The 17500-nt window shown below is 36.6% G+C and overlaps 1 protein-coding gene across 2 annotated transcripts in view; it reads right to left on the bottom strand.

Annotated features, from left to right (window-relative positions):
• Positions 1-17500, bottom strand: part of LOC136844995 (uncharacterized) — a 121255-nt gene that overhangs the window by 36221 nt on the left and 67534 nt on the right. For both annotated transcript variants that reach the window (XM_067114528.1, XM_067114518.1), the window contains one exon: positions 5993-6086. The gene's annotated coding sequence lies outside the window, so the exon portion shown is untranslated. The remainder of the gene's footprint in view (positions 1-5992; positions 6087-17500) is intronic.

The following is a 17500-nucleotide window of genomic DNA, read 5'->3' as shown; positions in this document are numbered from 1 at the left end:
TTTATCCTCTATATATTCGTATACTTACATTTAAGCAAATGATTAATATACACAAACACGCATTTTTTAAATCCTTTATATATTCATCTTTAAGCCACACTGATTTAAACAGAGAATTATAAATAACTCTCACGTATATTTTCCTCTATATTCGACTTTAAGCTAAGTTGATTTAAACAGAGAATTGATAAACAGATCAGATAAGTTCACACATACATGAGCATAGTTTGGGTTGGCCTGAGCAAAGCCGACGAACTCGGCCGTGCTTGCTTTGGGCTTTTTTGATACTTGCAACGTTGATAAGAAAGAGACGCGTAGCAGAGAAAGGTAAGCAGAATATGGATCTTCGGAATGGCTACACCAGCAAATAAAAAAAAAAAAAAAAAAAAAAGAACAATACCGAGAAAGCGAAGAAAGCTTAACTTGGACTACGAGCATTCCTTTGATAATCTAAATTGCTGATAAGATTAGGAGGTGGGAAGTTAGCACGGAGTCAGCAAGCATCGCCTGTGGGAACACCAATACTTAACACAGCACTGAGCTAATTACTATTATTATTTTTATATTATTATTATTGTTTAGAATATCTGTAAGATATTATCGTGTAAAAAATCTAATGGTCATAAATTTGTCTTATAAGGCTCGAAAGGATAAGGAAAGAACTAAGATAAAAAGGTGTGCATATATATATATATATATATATATATATATATATATATATATATATGTATATATATATATATATATATATATATATATATATGAGAGAGAGAGAGAGAGAGAGAGAGAGAGAGAGAGAGAGAGAGAGAGAGAGAGAGAGAGACTTAGTAAAACTGGAGTCATGAAAACGATGCTCACTGAGAGAGAGAGAGAGAGAGAGAGAGAGAGAGAGAGAGAGAGAGAGAGTAACACGCAGGTAACATGAAGCTCCTGTTGTCGTCGCAAACACCGAAACTGATATTCGTGAAAACCTCTCCCTGATAAACCACAACGATACGTACATAACAAACATTTCTCTTTATTGATGGAACTCCTTTTAACTGCTTAAACTCATCACATTTTTAAAACCTATGTAAACACAGTAAGGGTTTCTGGATAAGTAAATGTCACTTTCAGTAGATTTTGATATATATATATATATATATATATATATATATATATATATATATATATATATATATATATATATATATGTATATATATAAATTTATATATATAGGCTATAGCCTTATGTACAATAGACAACATAAGCAGAATAAAATTCCGTGAAGACTGGGCGTTTTCTAGCATTACATGCAAACGCAACTTGTTGAAACGCAAAAGGATTATATTCCAAATTAAAGATCAACATTTTTCAATAACTCGCAGATCCTTATTTATCTATTACAGTATAATTTAAACAAAAGTTTTCGCTAAGCAGGCGATGTTCGCTTGCAACCCGATTCCTTGCTCGGTCATCAAATCTTTCGAGATAGGGAGATAGTACGATAATGTCCCTGCATGACTCCATTTTTGTTTTATTGGAAATTTAATTTAATTCTACGTAGGATTACTGTAATCGTACTTAATGCTATGCAGCGTATATATAAACAATAATATCTAACAAACAACGTAAGCTGTGTGTAAATAAGTATTAGTTTACCAAAAAATTGAACTAATAGAAAATGGAACTTAGTTAATTATAGAAAACTAAATATTTTAGTGGTAGACTCTTACACATAGAATTGAGTAGTCATAAAATGAAATGTGACATTCTTTATCCGGATTTTACTGACTGTTCGGGAAAGCACGAGTCCTTCGAATTATGCTAGAATAAGGTCAGCTTTATATAAAATAAATTTATAATAGATTTTCACCCCTGAACTAGAGTATGAGATCAAATTCAAAAGGTAGTCGTGAGGCACTTCTGGTCTCCTGGTAGCAAACATCAATGGCCCTATACCCACTTTAAGCCTAAAAGCTTAAATGTCCTTGCAATACGAACTCATATATCATACGAATACTGACAAACGACACACATTTACACAAACAAACTGACTGAAAAGGGTTCGGTGACTGAATAAAAATGTGAAAGGAACGTTTCATTAAAAAAAAAAAAAAAAAAATAAAAATATATATATATATATATATATATATATATATATATATATATATATAAATATATATATATATATATATATATATATATATATATATATATATATATATATATATATATTAAAAAGGAACGTTTCATTAAATAAAAAACTTTAAAAATATAATTTGAAAGATGAACGAAAAAGACGTAGGCCTAATTATTTGAATACCGTAAATGATATTTTATTACGGTAACAAAATTTAAAGTCATTAATACCTGCAAAGTAAAGAGCATACGCAAAACTAGCCCATTATTTATTTATTTAGGCCTATTTATTTATTTATCTATTTTTTCATTAACATGCAGTGAATACTCACTGATGTCAAAAGAACGCACTGGCAAAATATATGCCTTTGATCACAAATAATTAAATTGATTTAACCGCCTTTTTAGAGTTTATACCTTTCATGTTCTCATTATCAAGTGTGTGTGTGTGTGTGTGAAGGGCTATGGATACAAGAATTTTCATTACGAAATTCTAGGTCCGCATTACGTCCGTGATTGTAGGGTTCTCAATACCGGGTGTTTTCCAGAATTTAACTGGTGAACGTTGGCCTCGTTAAAGCTATATCCTCCACAGGGGAAATGATACGATACAGATCTTTGTTCCTTCCCGGACAGTAGCATAGCAATCTGGTGACCGCAGGAAGACCCTGTATTTGCATGGAGGTTCTTAATTACACGGTCGCACACCTGCGGATAACGACCGTACTTGGGAATTCTTAACTATGGTAAATACCCAGTTGTTTCGGCCTTAAGTGCCTTCTGGAGAATGATGAAGAGGGACACAGGAGGGACTTTGGAGGAGAATTTTTCAGTGTTAATTTACCCAGGAGAAAGCTTGAAGAATAACGGGGGACAAAGTACCTATATACAGCAAGTCTGTCCATACGTTCTTGCGCATGCGTCGAAGCCGTGGAAAAAGCTCTTACAATAATTTTGATGGCACAAGCATGCACGTGTAGCAAAGTTAATAAAAGGTTATTCGTACGTCGACATACAGAGCGATTAGAAAAATCATACCTGTCATAAGAAGTAAATATACTTCTAAACATATCTATCATACAATCGACTTCTAAGCGCATTTGGTATCTATTTTTCCGACGTCCTCTGCCTCAAAAACTGATCTTGACAGCTGTGACGTCAAAATGTAAGACTCCGTTCTGTCTCCCAGTCAGTCAGTCAGTGAATCTGTCAGCCCCTCAGTCAGTCAGTCAGTCAACCCTCCAGTCATTCAGTGAGTCAGTCAGCCCCCAGTCGTTCAGTGAGTCAGTCAGCCCCCAGTCGTTCAGTGAGTCAGTCAGCCCCTCAGTCGTTCAGTGAGTCAGTCAGCCCCTCAGTCATTCAGTGAGTCAGTCAGCCCCTCAGTCATTCAGTGAGTCAGTCAGCCCCTCAGTCAGTCAGTCAGCCCCTCAGTCTTTCAGTCAGTCAACCCCTGTCATTCAGTGAGTCAGTAAGTCAGTCAGCGCCTCAGTCATCCCGTCAGTCAGTCAGCCCTTCAGTCAGTCAGTCAGCCCCTCAGTCAATCAGCCCCTCAGACATTCAGTCAGCCCACCAGTCTTTCAGTCATTCAACCCCTTTCATTCAGTGAGTCAGTAAGTCAGTCAGCCCTGTCATTCAGTCAGTCAGTCAGCCCTTCAGTCAGTCAGTTAGTCAGCCCCTCAGTCATTCAGTCAGTCAGTCCCTCAGTCATTCAGTCAGCCCTTATTGTGCCCCATTCCTGCCCTAATAATCCAGCTTTTAAGAAAGATTCTAATTCACTGGGATTTCCTTTTACATGAGAGAGAGAGAGAGAGAGAGAGAGAGAGAGAGAGAGAGAGAGAGAGAGAGAGAGAGAGAGAGAGAGAGAGATGCTCTCTACATAAGCACATATTTGTCCGCGTCTGACATGTTTATGCCGATTAGTTGACTCTTATATGAGGGTATTTCGATGAATTCAGAAGGAAAATTTCATCAAGGCCAGGTTAGGCAGTATCGCAGCTTGTAGATGATTCTGAAACATATTCTTCCTATAACATAATCTTCTCGCCATGATATCACCAAGTTCCAATTTACAAAAAGACATCAATAACTATTATTGTATATATATACACTGTATATATATTTTATATTTATATATGTGTGTGTGGTATATAAGCATACATACAGTATATATACATATATATATGTATATGTATCTATTTATACATCTATATATACATCTATATATATATATATATATATATATATATATATATATATATATATATATATAGAGAGAGAGAGAGAGAGAGAGAGAGAGAGAGAGAGAGAGAGAGAGAGAGAGAGAGAGAGAGAGAGAATCAATGAAGGAACTATCACTTCCCAAGAAGGAATCGAACCGGCGCACAGGATATTGTCGCTCCCACCAGTCACCTAACGTCTGCTGTAAGACCTAGCCGTGGTCTGGGAGCTGGAATGCGAACTATATCTTCTATTTACTAGAGGTCACCCATTCAGCTAGTAACCAAAACCAACGTTGTTCTGGGTTACTGATTGAGAGTCTAGAGGAGTAACGGCATTTCACTGCCTTGGCATTCATTCGAGGTTACCCACACAACCCAAAGACCTCAAGAACTGGAAGACCAGTGACCAAAAGGTGTTGAAGAGTAGAACCTATATCTACGAAACGTTCCCTTTTGCATTCCAGCTGTTGACTGAAGCTAATGAGAATAACCCTGTGGAGGAACTTTGAGAGAGTTTCCGGTCATATTTCAGGAGGCATAATTCACATTCTTTCCCTTTTTTCCCCCACCTCTCAGCTTCCCTCCCGGTCTTCAGGCCTGGTTTTCCAGGTACAGGAAGGTCGACCGTTTCCTTGTCCAAGTTCTGTCTGTCGAGCAACCCAGCCAGGGACGCCTGTCATTATATCGGTCGAGGTATGTAATTTCGTGTAAATTTAGAAGACAGGGTCGCGGACTTGTGCATTCGAGATTCTCTACGTGTTCATTTCCGATTGTAAATAACGTCTTTGTGTGTGTGTGTCTGAGGACTTCAGCGCATAAAGGAAGGACAGATGTGTTGAATTGGAAGCCAAAGAAAAGTGAGAGAGAAAAAAAAGAGAGAAAAAGTGCGAAAAGAAATTAGAGTATTGTAAAAGAAAGGTGTTTATCACACGGGCAGCTGATATCTGTCAACGGTCAAGGGTTTTGGAACGGGATGTAACCTCGTGCAATCAGTGTAAAAAATGAGTGGAAACGTTTCATAGACACATGAGTTTATGCAAGAACGTCGGTGCAACATATGGAAAATGAAAGCACGCCTTACGAGGCAGCAATAAGGTCAATATTGCCATGCACAATCACCGGGATAGCGGTCTTCTAATCTCCCATGAAAATACAAAAATTGTTTTAGCTTTCCAAAATTTTAATAACTATGGATGATCCCTAAGTAATTCAAATATACTTAGCTTAACAACGTATTTACATACGTACCGAAGATATTGCTTCGTTATTATATGTAATCAATAAATATAAAATAACGATAAAACCACCTTTTTTCTCATTGGTTACTAGAAAAGCTTTATTTCAAATAACGACATAAACAATATTCGAATGTTGTCTTTGACAATGCGATTACTTTACATGTATACGAGAAAAATTAGCATACGGTAATGCTGCCTTGTAGTTTTTTTATGTACACTGGTCCCAATCCGGATAAATGACGTGGGTAGCGCCATTCTATCGACTTTAAAAAAAAAAAAAAAAAACTTGCATTAACATCACGGTCTAGTGCAAGGAGTGACAGTCATAATGAGATCTAAGAGCCAACGGAATATGCGAATAAAAACAGTCACCTTCAACACAGAAAGTGAGAGAACAAAATGGTGTTACCTACCAGGAAGCTCCTTTTTGATACACAACTTGTAATAAAAAATCCAATCAGTCAAAACTGGTCAAAACTACCAGTAAGTTCCTTTTTGATACACAACCTGTAATAAAAAAGAAATCCTATCAGCCAAAACAGATCAAAACTACCAGAAAGTTTATTTTTGATACACACCCTGTAATAAAAAATCATATCAGTCAAAAATGATCAAAACTACCAGGAAGTTTATTTTTGATATACACCCTGTAATAAAAAATCATATCATTCAAAACTGATCAAAATTACCGTTTAGTTCCTTTTTGATACACAACCTGCAGTAAAAAAAATCATATCAGTCAAAACTGATCAAAACTACCAGGAAGTTCATTTTTTATACACAACCTGTAGTAAAAAAATCATATCAGTCAACACTGATCAAAACTACCAGGAAGTTCATTTTTTTATACACAACCTGTAATAAAAAATCCTATTAGGCAAAACTGGTCAGGTATGATGATAAATCTCAGTCATTATTATTACATTTTAGTAAATTATTTCGTACGCAATATGTCATACATGCAGTTAATTCTTGCACAGCTACATGAGGACGGCACTCACAGGTTAAAAACAAGCAGGTATAATTCCATCCTGTTGGTAGATTGACAACAGAATTATAACCTTCTAGAATAATAAATACCTACTCAAAACCAAAAATATATTACTGAAGACTTAGAGTTAACTGTTGACATTATATTTTTAATTAGCAAAAATCTGAACACAAACAGGCTTATAAAATCTGAAAAAAAACATAAAATATGATTGCCTTGAGGAAGCCAGCTAGCTCATGAAATTCGAAAGAGACAATTTTCATCATCATAAAAAAAAAGGACTTATTTACCGAATATAATTATGTAGACAGGGAGAGATATTCTTTAAACGTGCATACTTCCGGAACCATTTAGCCAGGGTTAGATTCTTATCAAGAACAGGTGTTGAGATTGCTTAACGTCTGAACCAGGAATTTGGAGAAAGGAATATGATAGGGACATACATACATACATACATACATACATATATATATGTATATATATACATACATATATATATATACATATACATACAGTATATATATATATATATATATATATATATATATATATATATATATATATATATATATATATATATATATATATATATATATATATATATATATACTGTATATAATATATATATGTTGTTTCATAACAATTTTTTACTTATGGCCATTCTTGATGTGCTTTGGTGCAAATATGTCTAGCCCTTCATGGACCAGGGGGTTCAGAATTAAACGGAAGACCAAGGGGTGTCGAGACGGACCCCAGACTTTTGAGGCAGATTTCAGCAATATGCATGAACTCAGATTTGTTAAACTATACAAATATGTTGTTCAGGTCTTTGACCATGTACCCCAGTCATATTTTTGCACATCATGTGAGGTAATTGTTCACTAGTGTGCATGAAACAAAACTGCGGAAAATAAAGCCCTTATTCACTGCAATAACTTTTTTCCTCAGTTATCTAGGGATACACCGTCAATTAAAAAACACACAAAACACTGAAAATGAAATTTTATAAGTACTATGACACAGAATATGACTTACATGTCATCTAAATGTGACGTGCAGTCCTTACAAATAAAGTTAAAAATGAGCATCACAAACTGGTTCACCACATGACATGCATGATTTTTTCGTCTTCTTGTCTAGCTTCCCTGGGCACTTTGAACAAAGCCTTTTCCTTGTTTCTTGAGTCTGCTTTTGAGATGGCCTTGCTGTATCATCAAATGCTTGCATACATTGTACAACATGCCTTGGCAAAGTTGCTTGAAAATCCCTGAAGCGACGCTGTATCTGCGGATTGCAAAGCTGTGCTGACAAGTCAGAAAGGAAGTGCCTGCGTTTTTGGTTTCCAGTATAGACATCAGAGTTCTTTTCCATAAAACCAAGAGTTGCATTGTATCCTACAGCATCAATCATTCAGTAGAAAATAATCAAAGGCCATCTATTTGTTATGCACTTACATGAATAGTTCTTTACTTGTAAGTATAACGTGTCAACCTCACTTGTCGTTGCTTTGTCATCCAAAATAATTTCAGGTCTGAAGGGCTCATCTTCTTGTATCTTGTTGTCATAATGCACTGTGCTTAGTAAAATTGCTGCCCTTTTGATATCTGGGACATAGCTATATATCATTAGAGATGGTCTTTGCTGAAGCCAAACTTTGTTGAATGATGCTGACGATGACGAGATGCCTGAAATGATGGAGGTTTTTCACGTTTTTGCTTCCTAAGTGTTCCCAATATAGTTATATTTTTGCTATGGCAAGGCCAACATCTGTGAAAAAGTTACCTCGTGTAACATTTCTTCCTGAATTGGCAATAGTTGAGGTGAGATCCCAAACAACTCTTCTGGCTTGTTGACGTTCTGGACCCTCAGGACCGTTCCCTGAGTAAATTTGTGCATTAGTAGAATCAACCATGCACCAAATTTTTATGCCATATTTATCCGGTTTTGATGGCATAACATCTTCCTCTGAAAGAAACTAGAGATTCATCCAGAGTTACGCATGGACCAGCCCTATAATTTGTCTGACATGCTTCAGTGAACTTCTGCCAAACTTTATAGATAAGAACCAACTTTCCCTGTTCACCATTTTTTCGCTCTGCACGTGTTAACATGTCATCAAATCTTATGCACCTCTTTATTTGTTTAAATCTGTTACAACTCACTGAGACACGATAAACTGGTGAGCCTGTCCGGTATAGGACCTTTTGGGGTAGATTTTTTGGCACTAGACATTTTGGCGCAAGTTTTATTCCAGAGGAGATTTTGGCTTATGATTTTTGGCACTGGCGCACAAACTTTATGGGAGGATAATAAATACATTAAAGCTATGCCTCGCAGGCATTCTGATGGGTCTCTTGCTCCATAATGGTACACTATGCTCCTTATTCTTCATCTGCGTTTAAATATTTTTTCAGCTTGTGTTGTGGGGAATGACCAGCTATTGATTGCTAACAGTATGCATTCCTTCCTTTCTACACTAATTTAATTCCATCAATAAATCGCCAAATTGTAGGATAATGCATTCCCAGTTCTGCATAAATTCGCCTGTGGGCTGCCTCGGCGGGATTGTTTGTTTTATCTTCTTGGTTTAAAGTCCTCTGATAAGATAATACGCCAAAGTGTCCTTTGCCAAAAAACGTACTCCAAAACGTCCACACTAAAAAAAACCATGCCAGAAAGTCCCATTCCGGGGCCTGTCTTAGCACTAAATAGTTCACTAGCTGGCCTGAATGCATCCTTGTCCACTCCAGCTCTGAGGTGGAGACCTATCCATGCCATCAATTCAACATAATCTACTGTCTTTCATTCTTCAGCGTAAAGAGCTGCTCCTTTTTCACAACTTTGTGTACACCTTCTCTTTCCCGAAGAAGATTTGGTGCAACATTCCGCCTTCGTCTGGAGGGCTCAGTACACCATAGAGTGCATTTGTCTTTCCTCGCCACAGTATTGACATCATCACCATGATCAGCACTATCAACACTTACGTCACAGCAGTTATCTTCATTTATTTCATAATTATGAGCATCAGATATATCACTGTCTAAATTCATATCACCATCTTCCTCATGTATATTATCTATATTGTCTGTAAGTGGTCTTGACCATAAAATACTGATGGTGGTATTGCCATAATACTGGAACATATGAACATTGGTGGATGGCTATCAACATTTCACACTTTTGTTTTCCACTAAAGAACAATGTTACACTTTAGCCTTCGTGAAAGCCAAGATACCAAACTGAATCATGAATGTTGATAAAGAGGGCTCTATAGACAGTTGCAGAGGGGTTTTTCAAACGGTCATTAGCTTTAACGATGATCATGACATTCAACTACTAGTTACACACAACAAGACCATCACTAACAAGTTTTCGAACAGAAAACAAGAGAAGCAAAGAAGAGTAGTTTCTGGAAACTCAGCTAATAATGAAATTAGAAAATGACTTTTATATTTACATAATTTAGAGAGTTCTAGAGTTTAAAATACCTGTTATGTTGGAATTGTGACAAAAAAGACAAAATTGAATTAATGGCACGATGGACCCTAGTAACACCATTTTAGCTATAACTCGCCTAAAAATGAAGATTATAAGCTATTATTTTTTGTAAGCATTTGTAAACCACCAATAATGAAATTGAGCAAAAATGAGGACTTTAGAATGAAAAATACAAAAGTAATCCGATATCTAAAATTTACTGGGGTCTCCAGGGACCCACCGGTTCACGAAGGTCTAGGGACTTAATTTCACAGTTTTTCTTTTCGCAGTTTTGTGTGAGCTTATCAGTCTTAAAGAGACCAAAGCTCAATTCCATCGTATCCTCCAAGTGCCTTTTTTTTTTTTTTTTGTAGCAACGTCGACTTTCAACCGGTAAGATTGGTAACACTTTTATCGACGTTTTCTGAGGAGGACAGAATCTTAAAATACGACCTGACCTTCAGAAGAACTTCGTACCTTTGTGCACGTTTTCACAGGACCCTTATCATAGGAGGACAGAATCGTAAACTGGATGCACCATGACCTACCCAGGCCCTTCGAAGCTATGTCTATGTTTCCACAGGAAAATTTCATAGGGGGTCAGAATCGTAACCTGTATGCGACATGAACTACCTTGGACCTTTGAATCTTTCATAGGAGGGCAGGATCGTAACCTGCGTGCGACACGACCTACCTAAGACATTCGAATCTATATCCATGTTTTCACAGGACTCTTTTCATAGGAGGACTGAACCGTAAACTGTATGCGACATGACGTACCTAGGACCTTCGAATCTTTCATAGGAGGGCAGAACCTTGACCTGTATGCAACATGACCTACCTAGGACCTTCGAATCTTCCATAGGAGGGCAGAACCTTAACCTGTAGGCGACATGACCTACCTAGGACCTTTGAATCTTTCATAGGAGGGCAGAACCTTAACCTGTATGCGACATGACCCACCTAGGACCTTTGAATCTTTCATAGGAGGGCAGGATCGTAACCTGCATGCACCACAGCCTACCTAAGACATCTGAATCTATGTCCACGTTTTCACAGGACTGTTTTCATATGAGGACTAAACCGTAACTTATAAGCAACATGACCTACCTAGGACCTTCGAATCTTTCATAGGAGGGCAGAACCTTAACCTGTATGTGACGTGACCTACCTAGGACCTTCGAATCTTTCATAGGAGGGCAGAACCTTGACCTGTATGCGACATGACCTACCTAGGACCTTCGAATCGTTCATAGGAGGCCAGAACCTTAACCTGCATGCGACATGACCTACCTAGGACTTTCGAATCTTTCATAGGAGGGCAGAACCTTGACCTGCATGCGACATGACCTACCTAGGACCTTCGAATCTTTCATAGGAGGGCAGAACCTTGACCTGTATGCGACATGACCTACCTAGGACTTCTGAATCTTTCGTGGGAGGGCAGAACCTTAACCTGCATGCGACATGACCTACCTAGGACCTTCGAATCTTTCACAGGAGGGCAGAATTTTAACCTGCATGCGACATGACCTACCTAGGACCTTCGAATCTTTCATAGGAGTGCAGAACCTTAACCTGCATGCGACATGACCTACCTAGGACCTTCGAATCTTTCATAGGAGGGCAGAACCTTAACCTGCATGTGACATGACCTACGTAGGACCTTTGAATCTTTCATAGGAGGGCAGAACCTTAACCTGTATGCGACATGACCTACCTAAGACCTTCGAATCTTTCATAGGAGGGCAGAACCTTGACCTGTATGCGACATGACCTACCTAGGACCTTCGAATCTTTCATAGGAGGGCAGAACCTTGACCTGTATGCGACATGACCTACCTAGGGCCTTCGAATCTTTCATAGGAGGGCAGAACCTCGACCTGTATGCGACATGACCTACCTAGGACCTTCGAATCTTTCACAGGAGGACAGGATCGTAACCTGTGTGCTCCCTGAACTACCAATAAACTTCGAATCTATGCCCAAATTTCCACAAGACTCCGTCGGAGGACGGAACCTTATCCCACCTGCAGCCAAAATCAGCGATGTACTACAAGAGAGCTCAAGCCGGAGCTGCTTTGCATAGGAGCGACGAGTTGTTCGACCTAACGAAGAATTATTGGCTACGACCATTTTTACCTCATCGCAGCTCATTCGAACAGTTCATCTTCATTAGCCTGGGCTGGGCGGTGGCCCTCCTTCAAGCTAGCATTTTGCCCGATAATTTTCTGGGCTCGGCTCATTTCGTGGAGTTGTTCCGGTGGTCGAGGAGATCGTTTTGCAAAATATTACTTCTTTTCTCTCTCTCTCTCTCTCTCTCTCTCTCTCTCTCTCTCTCTCTCTCTCTCTCTCTCTCTCTCTCTCTCTACAGGTTTCCGTCTGGCCAGTGAGTCATTCTTATGTTTTTTGTTTTGTTTTTGATTTGAGAGTATTGATGAAAGTAACCTTAAGTTGATTAAAAAATAGTTAAACTAAAGTCGTCTACGATTATTCGAAAGAAAGGTTTTACTTAATTCATTGAGAGTACATGAAACTTTTTCGAAAGAATAGTCTTACTTAATTCGTGATTATCACATGAGACTTATGCGAAAGAATTGTCTCAGTTCATGAGTAATACATGAGACTTACTCGGGAGAATAGTCTTCCTTAAATCCATGACTATTGCGTGAGACATCTGAAGATTATTTATGTTGTTACCAGTGATAAATACTATCAGTAAAGTAAGGGGGGCCTTTAAAAATTTTGCTAATCAGTCAGTCCGAGAATCCCGTTCTGTTGAGTTCAGTCCTCTATTATATTCCATACTTGAAAGGTAGACCCCTGTACCAAAAGCTTCCATAGTCTCGATCTTTCATTCCAGGTGCTAAGCTTCATCCATTACAATACCTCTTCCCTAAGCATCCAGACAACACTTTCTCGATCTTCCATTCTCTCCACATAGTCAAATCACCTTTAAACTCGCATATTCATCTTTTCCTTTAGGATAAAAATTCTTATCTCGACGTTTTTGCCATTTCAGCTATTCTCATGCTATATATACAGCACTAAAATTCATTCTCCACAGATTCTACTTTTTTTTTTTTTTTGTCAGTAACTTTCAAGATCCTCACTTCACCTCCATAACGGAGAGTTGATTCAACAGTCCATTCATACATTGCAATTCCTATTTCCACTGATATTCCTCTCCTCTTCCAAACCTTTTGTAGGTTTCTGCTACCTTCCTTGTTTCATCAGTCATGTAAAAGTCCTCGCGTCCTGTTTGCTCTCTCAGACTTTCATAAATTAACCATTTCTGTTCCTCCATCATTCGCACTCATATATACCTCTCCGTGTTTATGGTACATGGAAACCATAAACACGAAGAGATGAATGTCAGTGTGGATGGTGGATGAATGAAAGTATAAGACAGCTAACGTCAACTTTTAACTTTTAGATATTCTTTCCATTGACACTGACTGTAAACTAAAGAAACTACCGTAAACTAAAGAAACTACGAAACAAGTCATTTATGTATTCTGAAGTCCTAAAATGAACAAACATTACAGAGTGGATCAGCTTTTTCCTGGCTTAACAACTTACCAGAAGCAACACAGTTCACATCTATGGTACTGCAGTTTGGTGCCAAAACCCATCATGGTTATTTTTGAGTGGCTCTTTCTCCATTCTAAATAATTTAGCCTCTTATTTTTTCAGGAAACTAACGATAATGGGTCTGTGTCCTTTGATTAACAGAGGAAAGCCTCTTCATCCCAAGATTTGCATATCACCATCACGGATTAAATTGGGCTGGACAGTGACTATGAGCACTATAAAATGGTTTTCTCGCGCCAGAATCAAAAGTAAATAGCTACATCAAAATACTTTATATGAAATCTAGCATCTGAGTGTTTTCACAAAGATATTATGAGATTCTGAAGGGAGATAATATTACAAGAAATACTGAATCAATCGTAACGTCAGTCGAAGCAAAAGTGGCGTTAACAGAAAGAAAAAGACTAAAATTGGCTAAAACTGAAAATAATGAGAAAAATTTTTTGTTCAAAGAATAATAATCATAAAAAAATAAGCTAATACTATCTGTACGTAAACTGAATTAAATAAATTATACCGGTATTACTTACAATTCGGATGTGGCAATCCTTGGACCTTACGACCCATAACAAACTTCTGCCACGCTGAGAGCAAACTAAAAAAAAAAAAAAAAAAAAAAAAATATATCTATATATATATATATATATATATATATATATATATATATATATATATATATATATATATATATATATACTGTATATATATATATATATATATATATACTGTATATATATATATATATATATATATATATATATATATATATATATATATATATATATATATATATATATATATATATATATATATATATATATAAGTGGCACAACAATTTTAAAACCTCTTCAAAAGATCAACATTCCGACTCCGTAGATCAAAGACTATGCTGAAATAGTGAACGTCTTTATTTTATGCTTTCGTTTGTACCATCCCTTTGAATAAATAAATAGAATATAAGTAGTAGAAATCCTGGATAGCACTTCACCTGTTTTAAAAATCGACGCATTTACAAAGGTACCAAATGAATACAGTCAGTTCATAACAGTTGTGATGACTGAAACGGTTTAAGGGTCTAGTACCCTTATGGTACGCATGTGGTTTTACCAACTCAAGATGTTATGGATAAGTTACTAATCATTCAGAATTTAACCAGTCATGATGAAGAAGAAGAAAGATTTTGGTCTATGACCTTTTGACCTAAGATTAGAAAATTCTAGCTGCGCGATTATTGATGTAATAATAATAATAATAATAATAATAATAATAATAATGGACATATATTTTCCGTGTGTAACAAAGATTGCCCACGAGTAATCAACTCTACGTTTACAGTTGCTTTCGTCCAGCCCGGGGACCAGGCTCTTTCAATTCTGGCACTGGCAGAATGAAGGTACCTGTGGTCCTAAAATATGGAGGGTGACTACCGTCCTGTTTGTCGTTATGGGTACTCTAGTAATGACAGTAATATAGCCCTGGTCGAAATTCAGCTACCTTTGGATATTTCTAAAGTTGGGCGTCTGGACGATTCTAATTTTGCAATGGCAACTGAACTCAAGGGAATCATTCTGACGAGATGCAAATTGGCCAGTCAAAATAAACAAGTAAAAAAGGCGCCGAAGTTTCTTCCTGCGCAAACGAGTTTTCTGTACAGCCGCTACAGCGTATAATCAAAGCCACCGAAAATAGATCCATCTTTCGCTGGTCTCGGTATAATGCTGTATGAGCCGCGGCCCATGAATCTTTAACCATGGCCCGGTGGTGGACTGCCTATATCGTTGCCAGATGCACGATTATGGCTAAATTTAACCTTAAATAAAATAAAAAAAACTACTGAGGCTAGAGGGCTGCAATTTGGTATGTTTGATGATCGGAGGGTGGATGATCAACATACCAATTTGCAGCCCTCTAGCCTCAGTAGCTTTAACGATCTGAGGGCGGACAGAAAAAAGTGCGGACAGAAAAACAGCGGACAGAAAAAAGCGCGGACAGGAAAAATTGCGGACTGACAGACAAAGCCGGCACAATAGTTTTCTGTTACAGAGAACTAAGTAGAAAGGAGTGTAAAAAAATCCTCGAAATAACAGTCGCCTCTCCCAATGCTCCGAGGAGATAGGGACCCATAAGGACGCCATCAACATTCGAATCGCTTCTCCTTCGATGGCTAATAGATAGCTTGATTGGATGAGTTTTCAAGGGCAACGACCCCCACAGGAGCCATTAGCATATCTGTTCCTGTAGCAGACGATCTCGCGCGAGAGTGGACTTAGTACTTGTGTGTGTGACGAGGAAAAAGGGCATTCAGGTGCTTGTCGCTGCGAGTTTATCAATTTTTGTAGTAACGTAATAGGCACAATAAACTCTTGACTTTATAATGTTTTCATTCATACACATTTTATATATATATATGTATATATATATATATATAAATTATATATATTATATACATACTATACATATATATATATATATATATATATATATATATATATATTATATATATATACATATATATATATAATATATATATATATATATATATATATATATATATATATATAATATATATATATATATATATATATATATATATATATATATATATATATATATTATATATATATATATAATATATATATATATATATATATATATATATATATATATATATATATATATATATATATATATATATATATATATATATATATATATATATAACAAGATAGTGATGAACAGTTCAATATGCTCCACATGAACTGACCAAAATGATTTCCTTATGACATTTGCTTGCAACTGAATTGCTTGTCCATTTTTTATTTTCTGCAAGAGAAAATTATTGTGCCGCCGCCCGTGAAACTTCAATCATGGCTCGGTGGTGGCCTATCCTATATTGTTGCCAAAAGCACGATTATGGCTAACTTTAACCTTAAATAAAATAAAAACTACTAAGGAGGCTAGAGGGCTGCAATTTGGTATGGTTGATGATTGGATGGTGGATGATTAACATACCAATTAGCAGCCCTCTAGTCTCAGTAGTTTTTAACATCTGAGGGCGGACAGAATAAAGGCCACCACCGAGCCATGGTTAAAGTTTCACGGGCCGCGGCTCATACAGTATTGTACCGAGACCACCGAAAGCTAGATCTATTTTCGGTGGCCTTGATTATACGCCGTAGCGGCTGTACAGAAAACTTTATTGCGCCGAAGAAACTTGGACACATTTTTTTACTTGTTTTTGTAAGATATACTTTATCCAAATTTCGTCATTGACATGAATCCTTGCGCGCGCGTGCGTGCGTCAGTGGGCGTATTTTTTCCCATAAGAGGAACTGCCGCCAGAGAAAGGGAAGACAACAGTCACTGTCACATTCACATTGATGAATAAATATTTGGAGAATTTTTTCATTGAAAGTTTGAAATAAAAGAATGGAAGGGATGAAGTCACTCACTCTTCTCGGATTCTGATGTTTATGTATATTTATATACAGTATGTGTATATATGTAATTTATATATGTGTATGTATATGTATATATGTACATACACATAATAATATATATGTATATATATACTGTATGTATATATATATATATATATATATATATATATATATATATATATATATATATATATATATATATATATATATATATATATATATATATATATATATATATATATATATATATATATATATATATATATATATATATATATATATATATATATATATAAATTTCTGACACGTCGGGGTCGAACCCAGGCCTCTCAGGTGAAAGGCAAGGGCGCTATCCACTAGGCCATACAAGTCTAAAAGGAGTTGGAACCTGGAGAGCAACTGCACCCAAGGAATTGCCT

This window comes from Macrobrachium rosenbergii, chromosome 2, assembly GCF_040412425.1.
Source record: "Macrobrachium rosenbergii isolate ZJJX-2024 chromosome 2, ASM4041242v1, whole genome shotgun sequence".
In the NCBI taxonomy this organism is placed as follows: domain Eukaryota; kingdom Metazoa; phylum Arthropoda; class Malacostraca; order Decapoda; family Palaemonidae; genus Macrobrachium; species Macrobrachium rosenbergii.
This window is presented reverse-complemented; position numbering and strand designations above follow the sequence as displayed.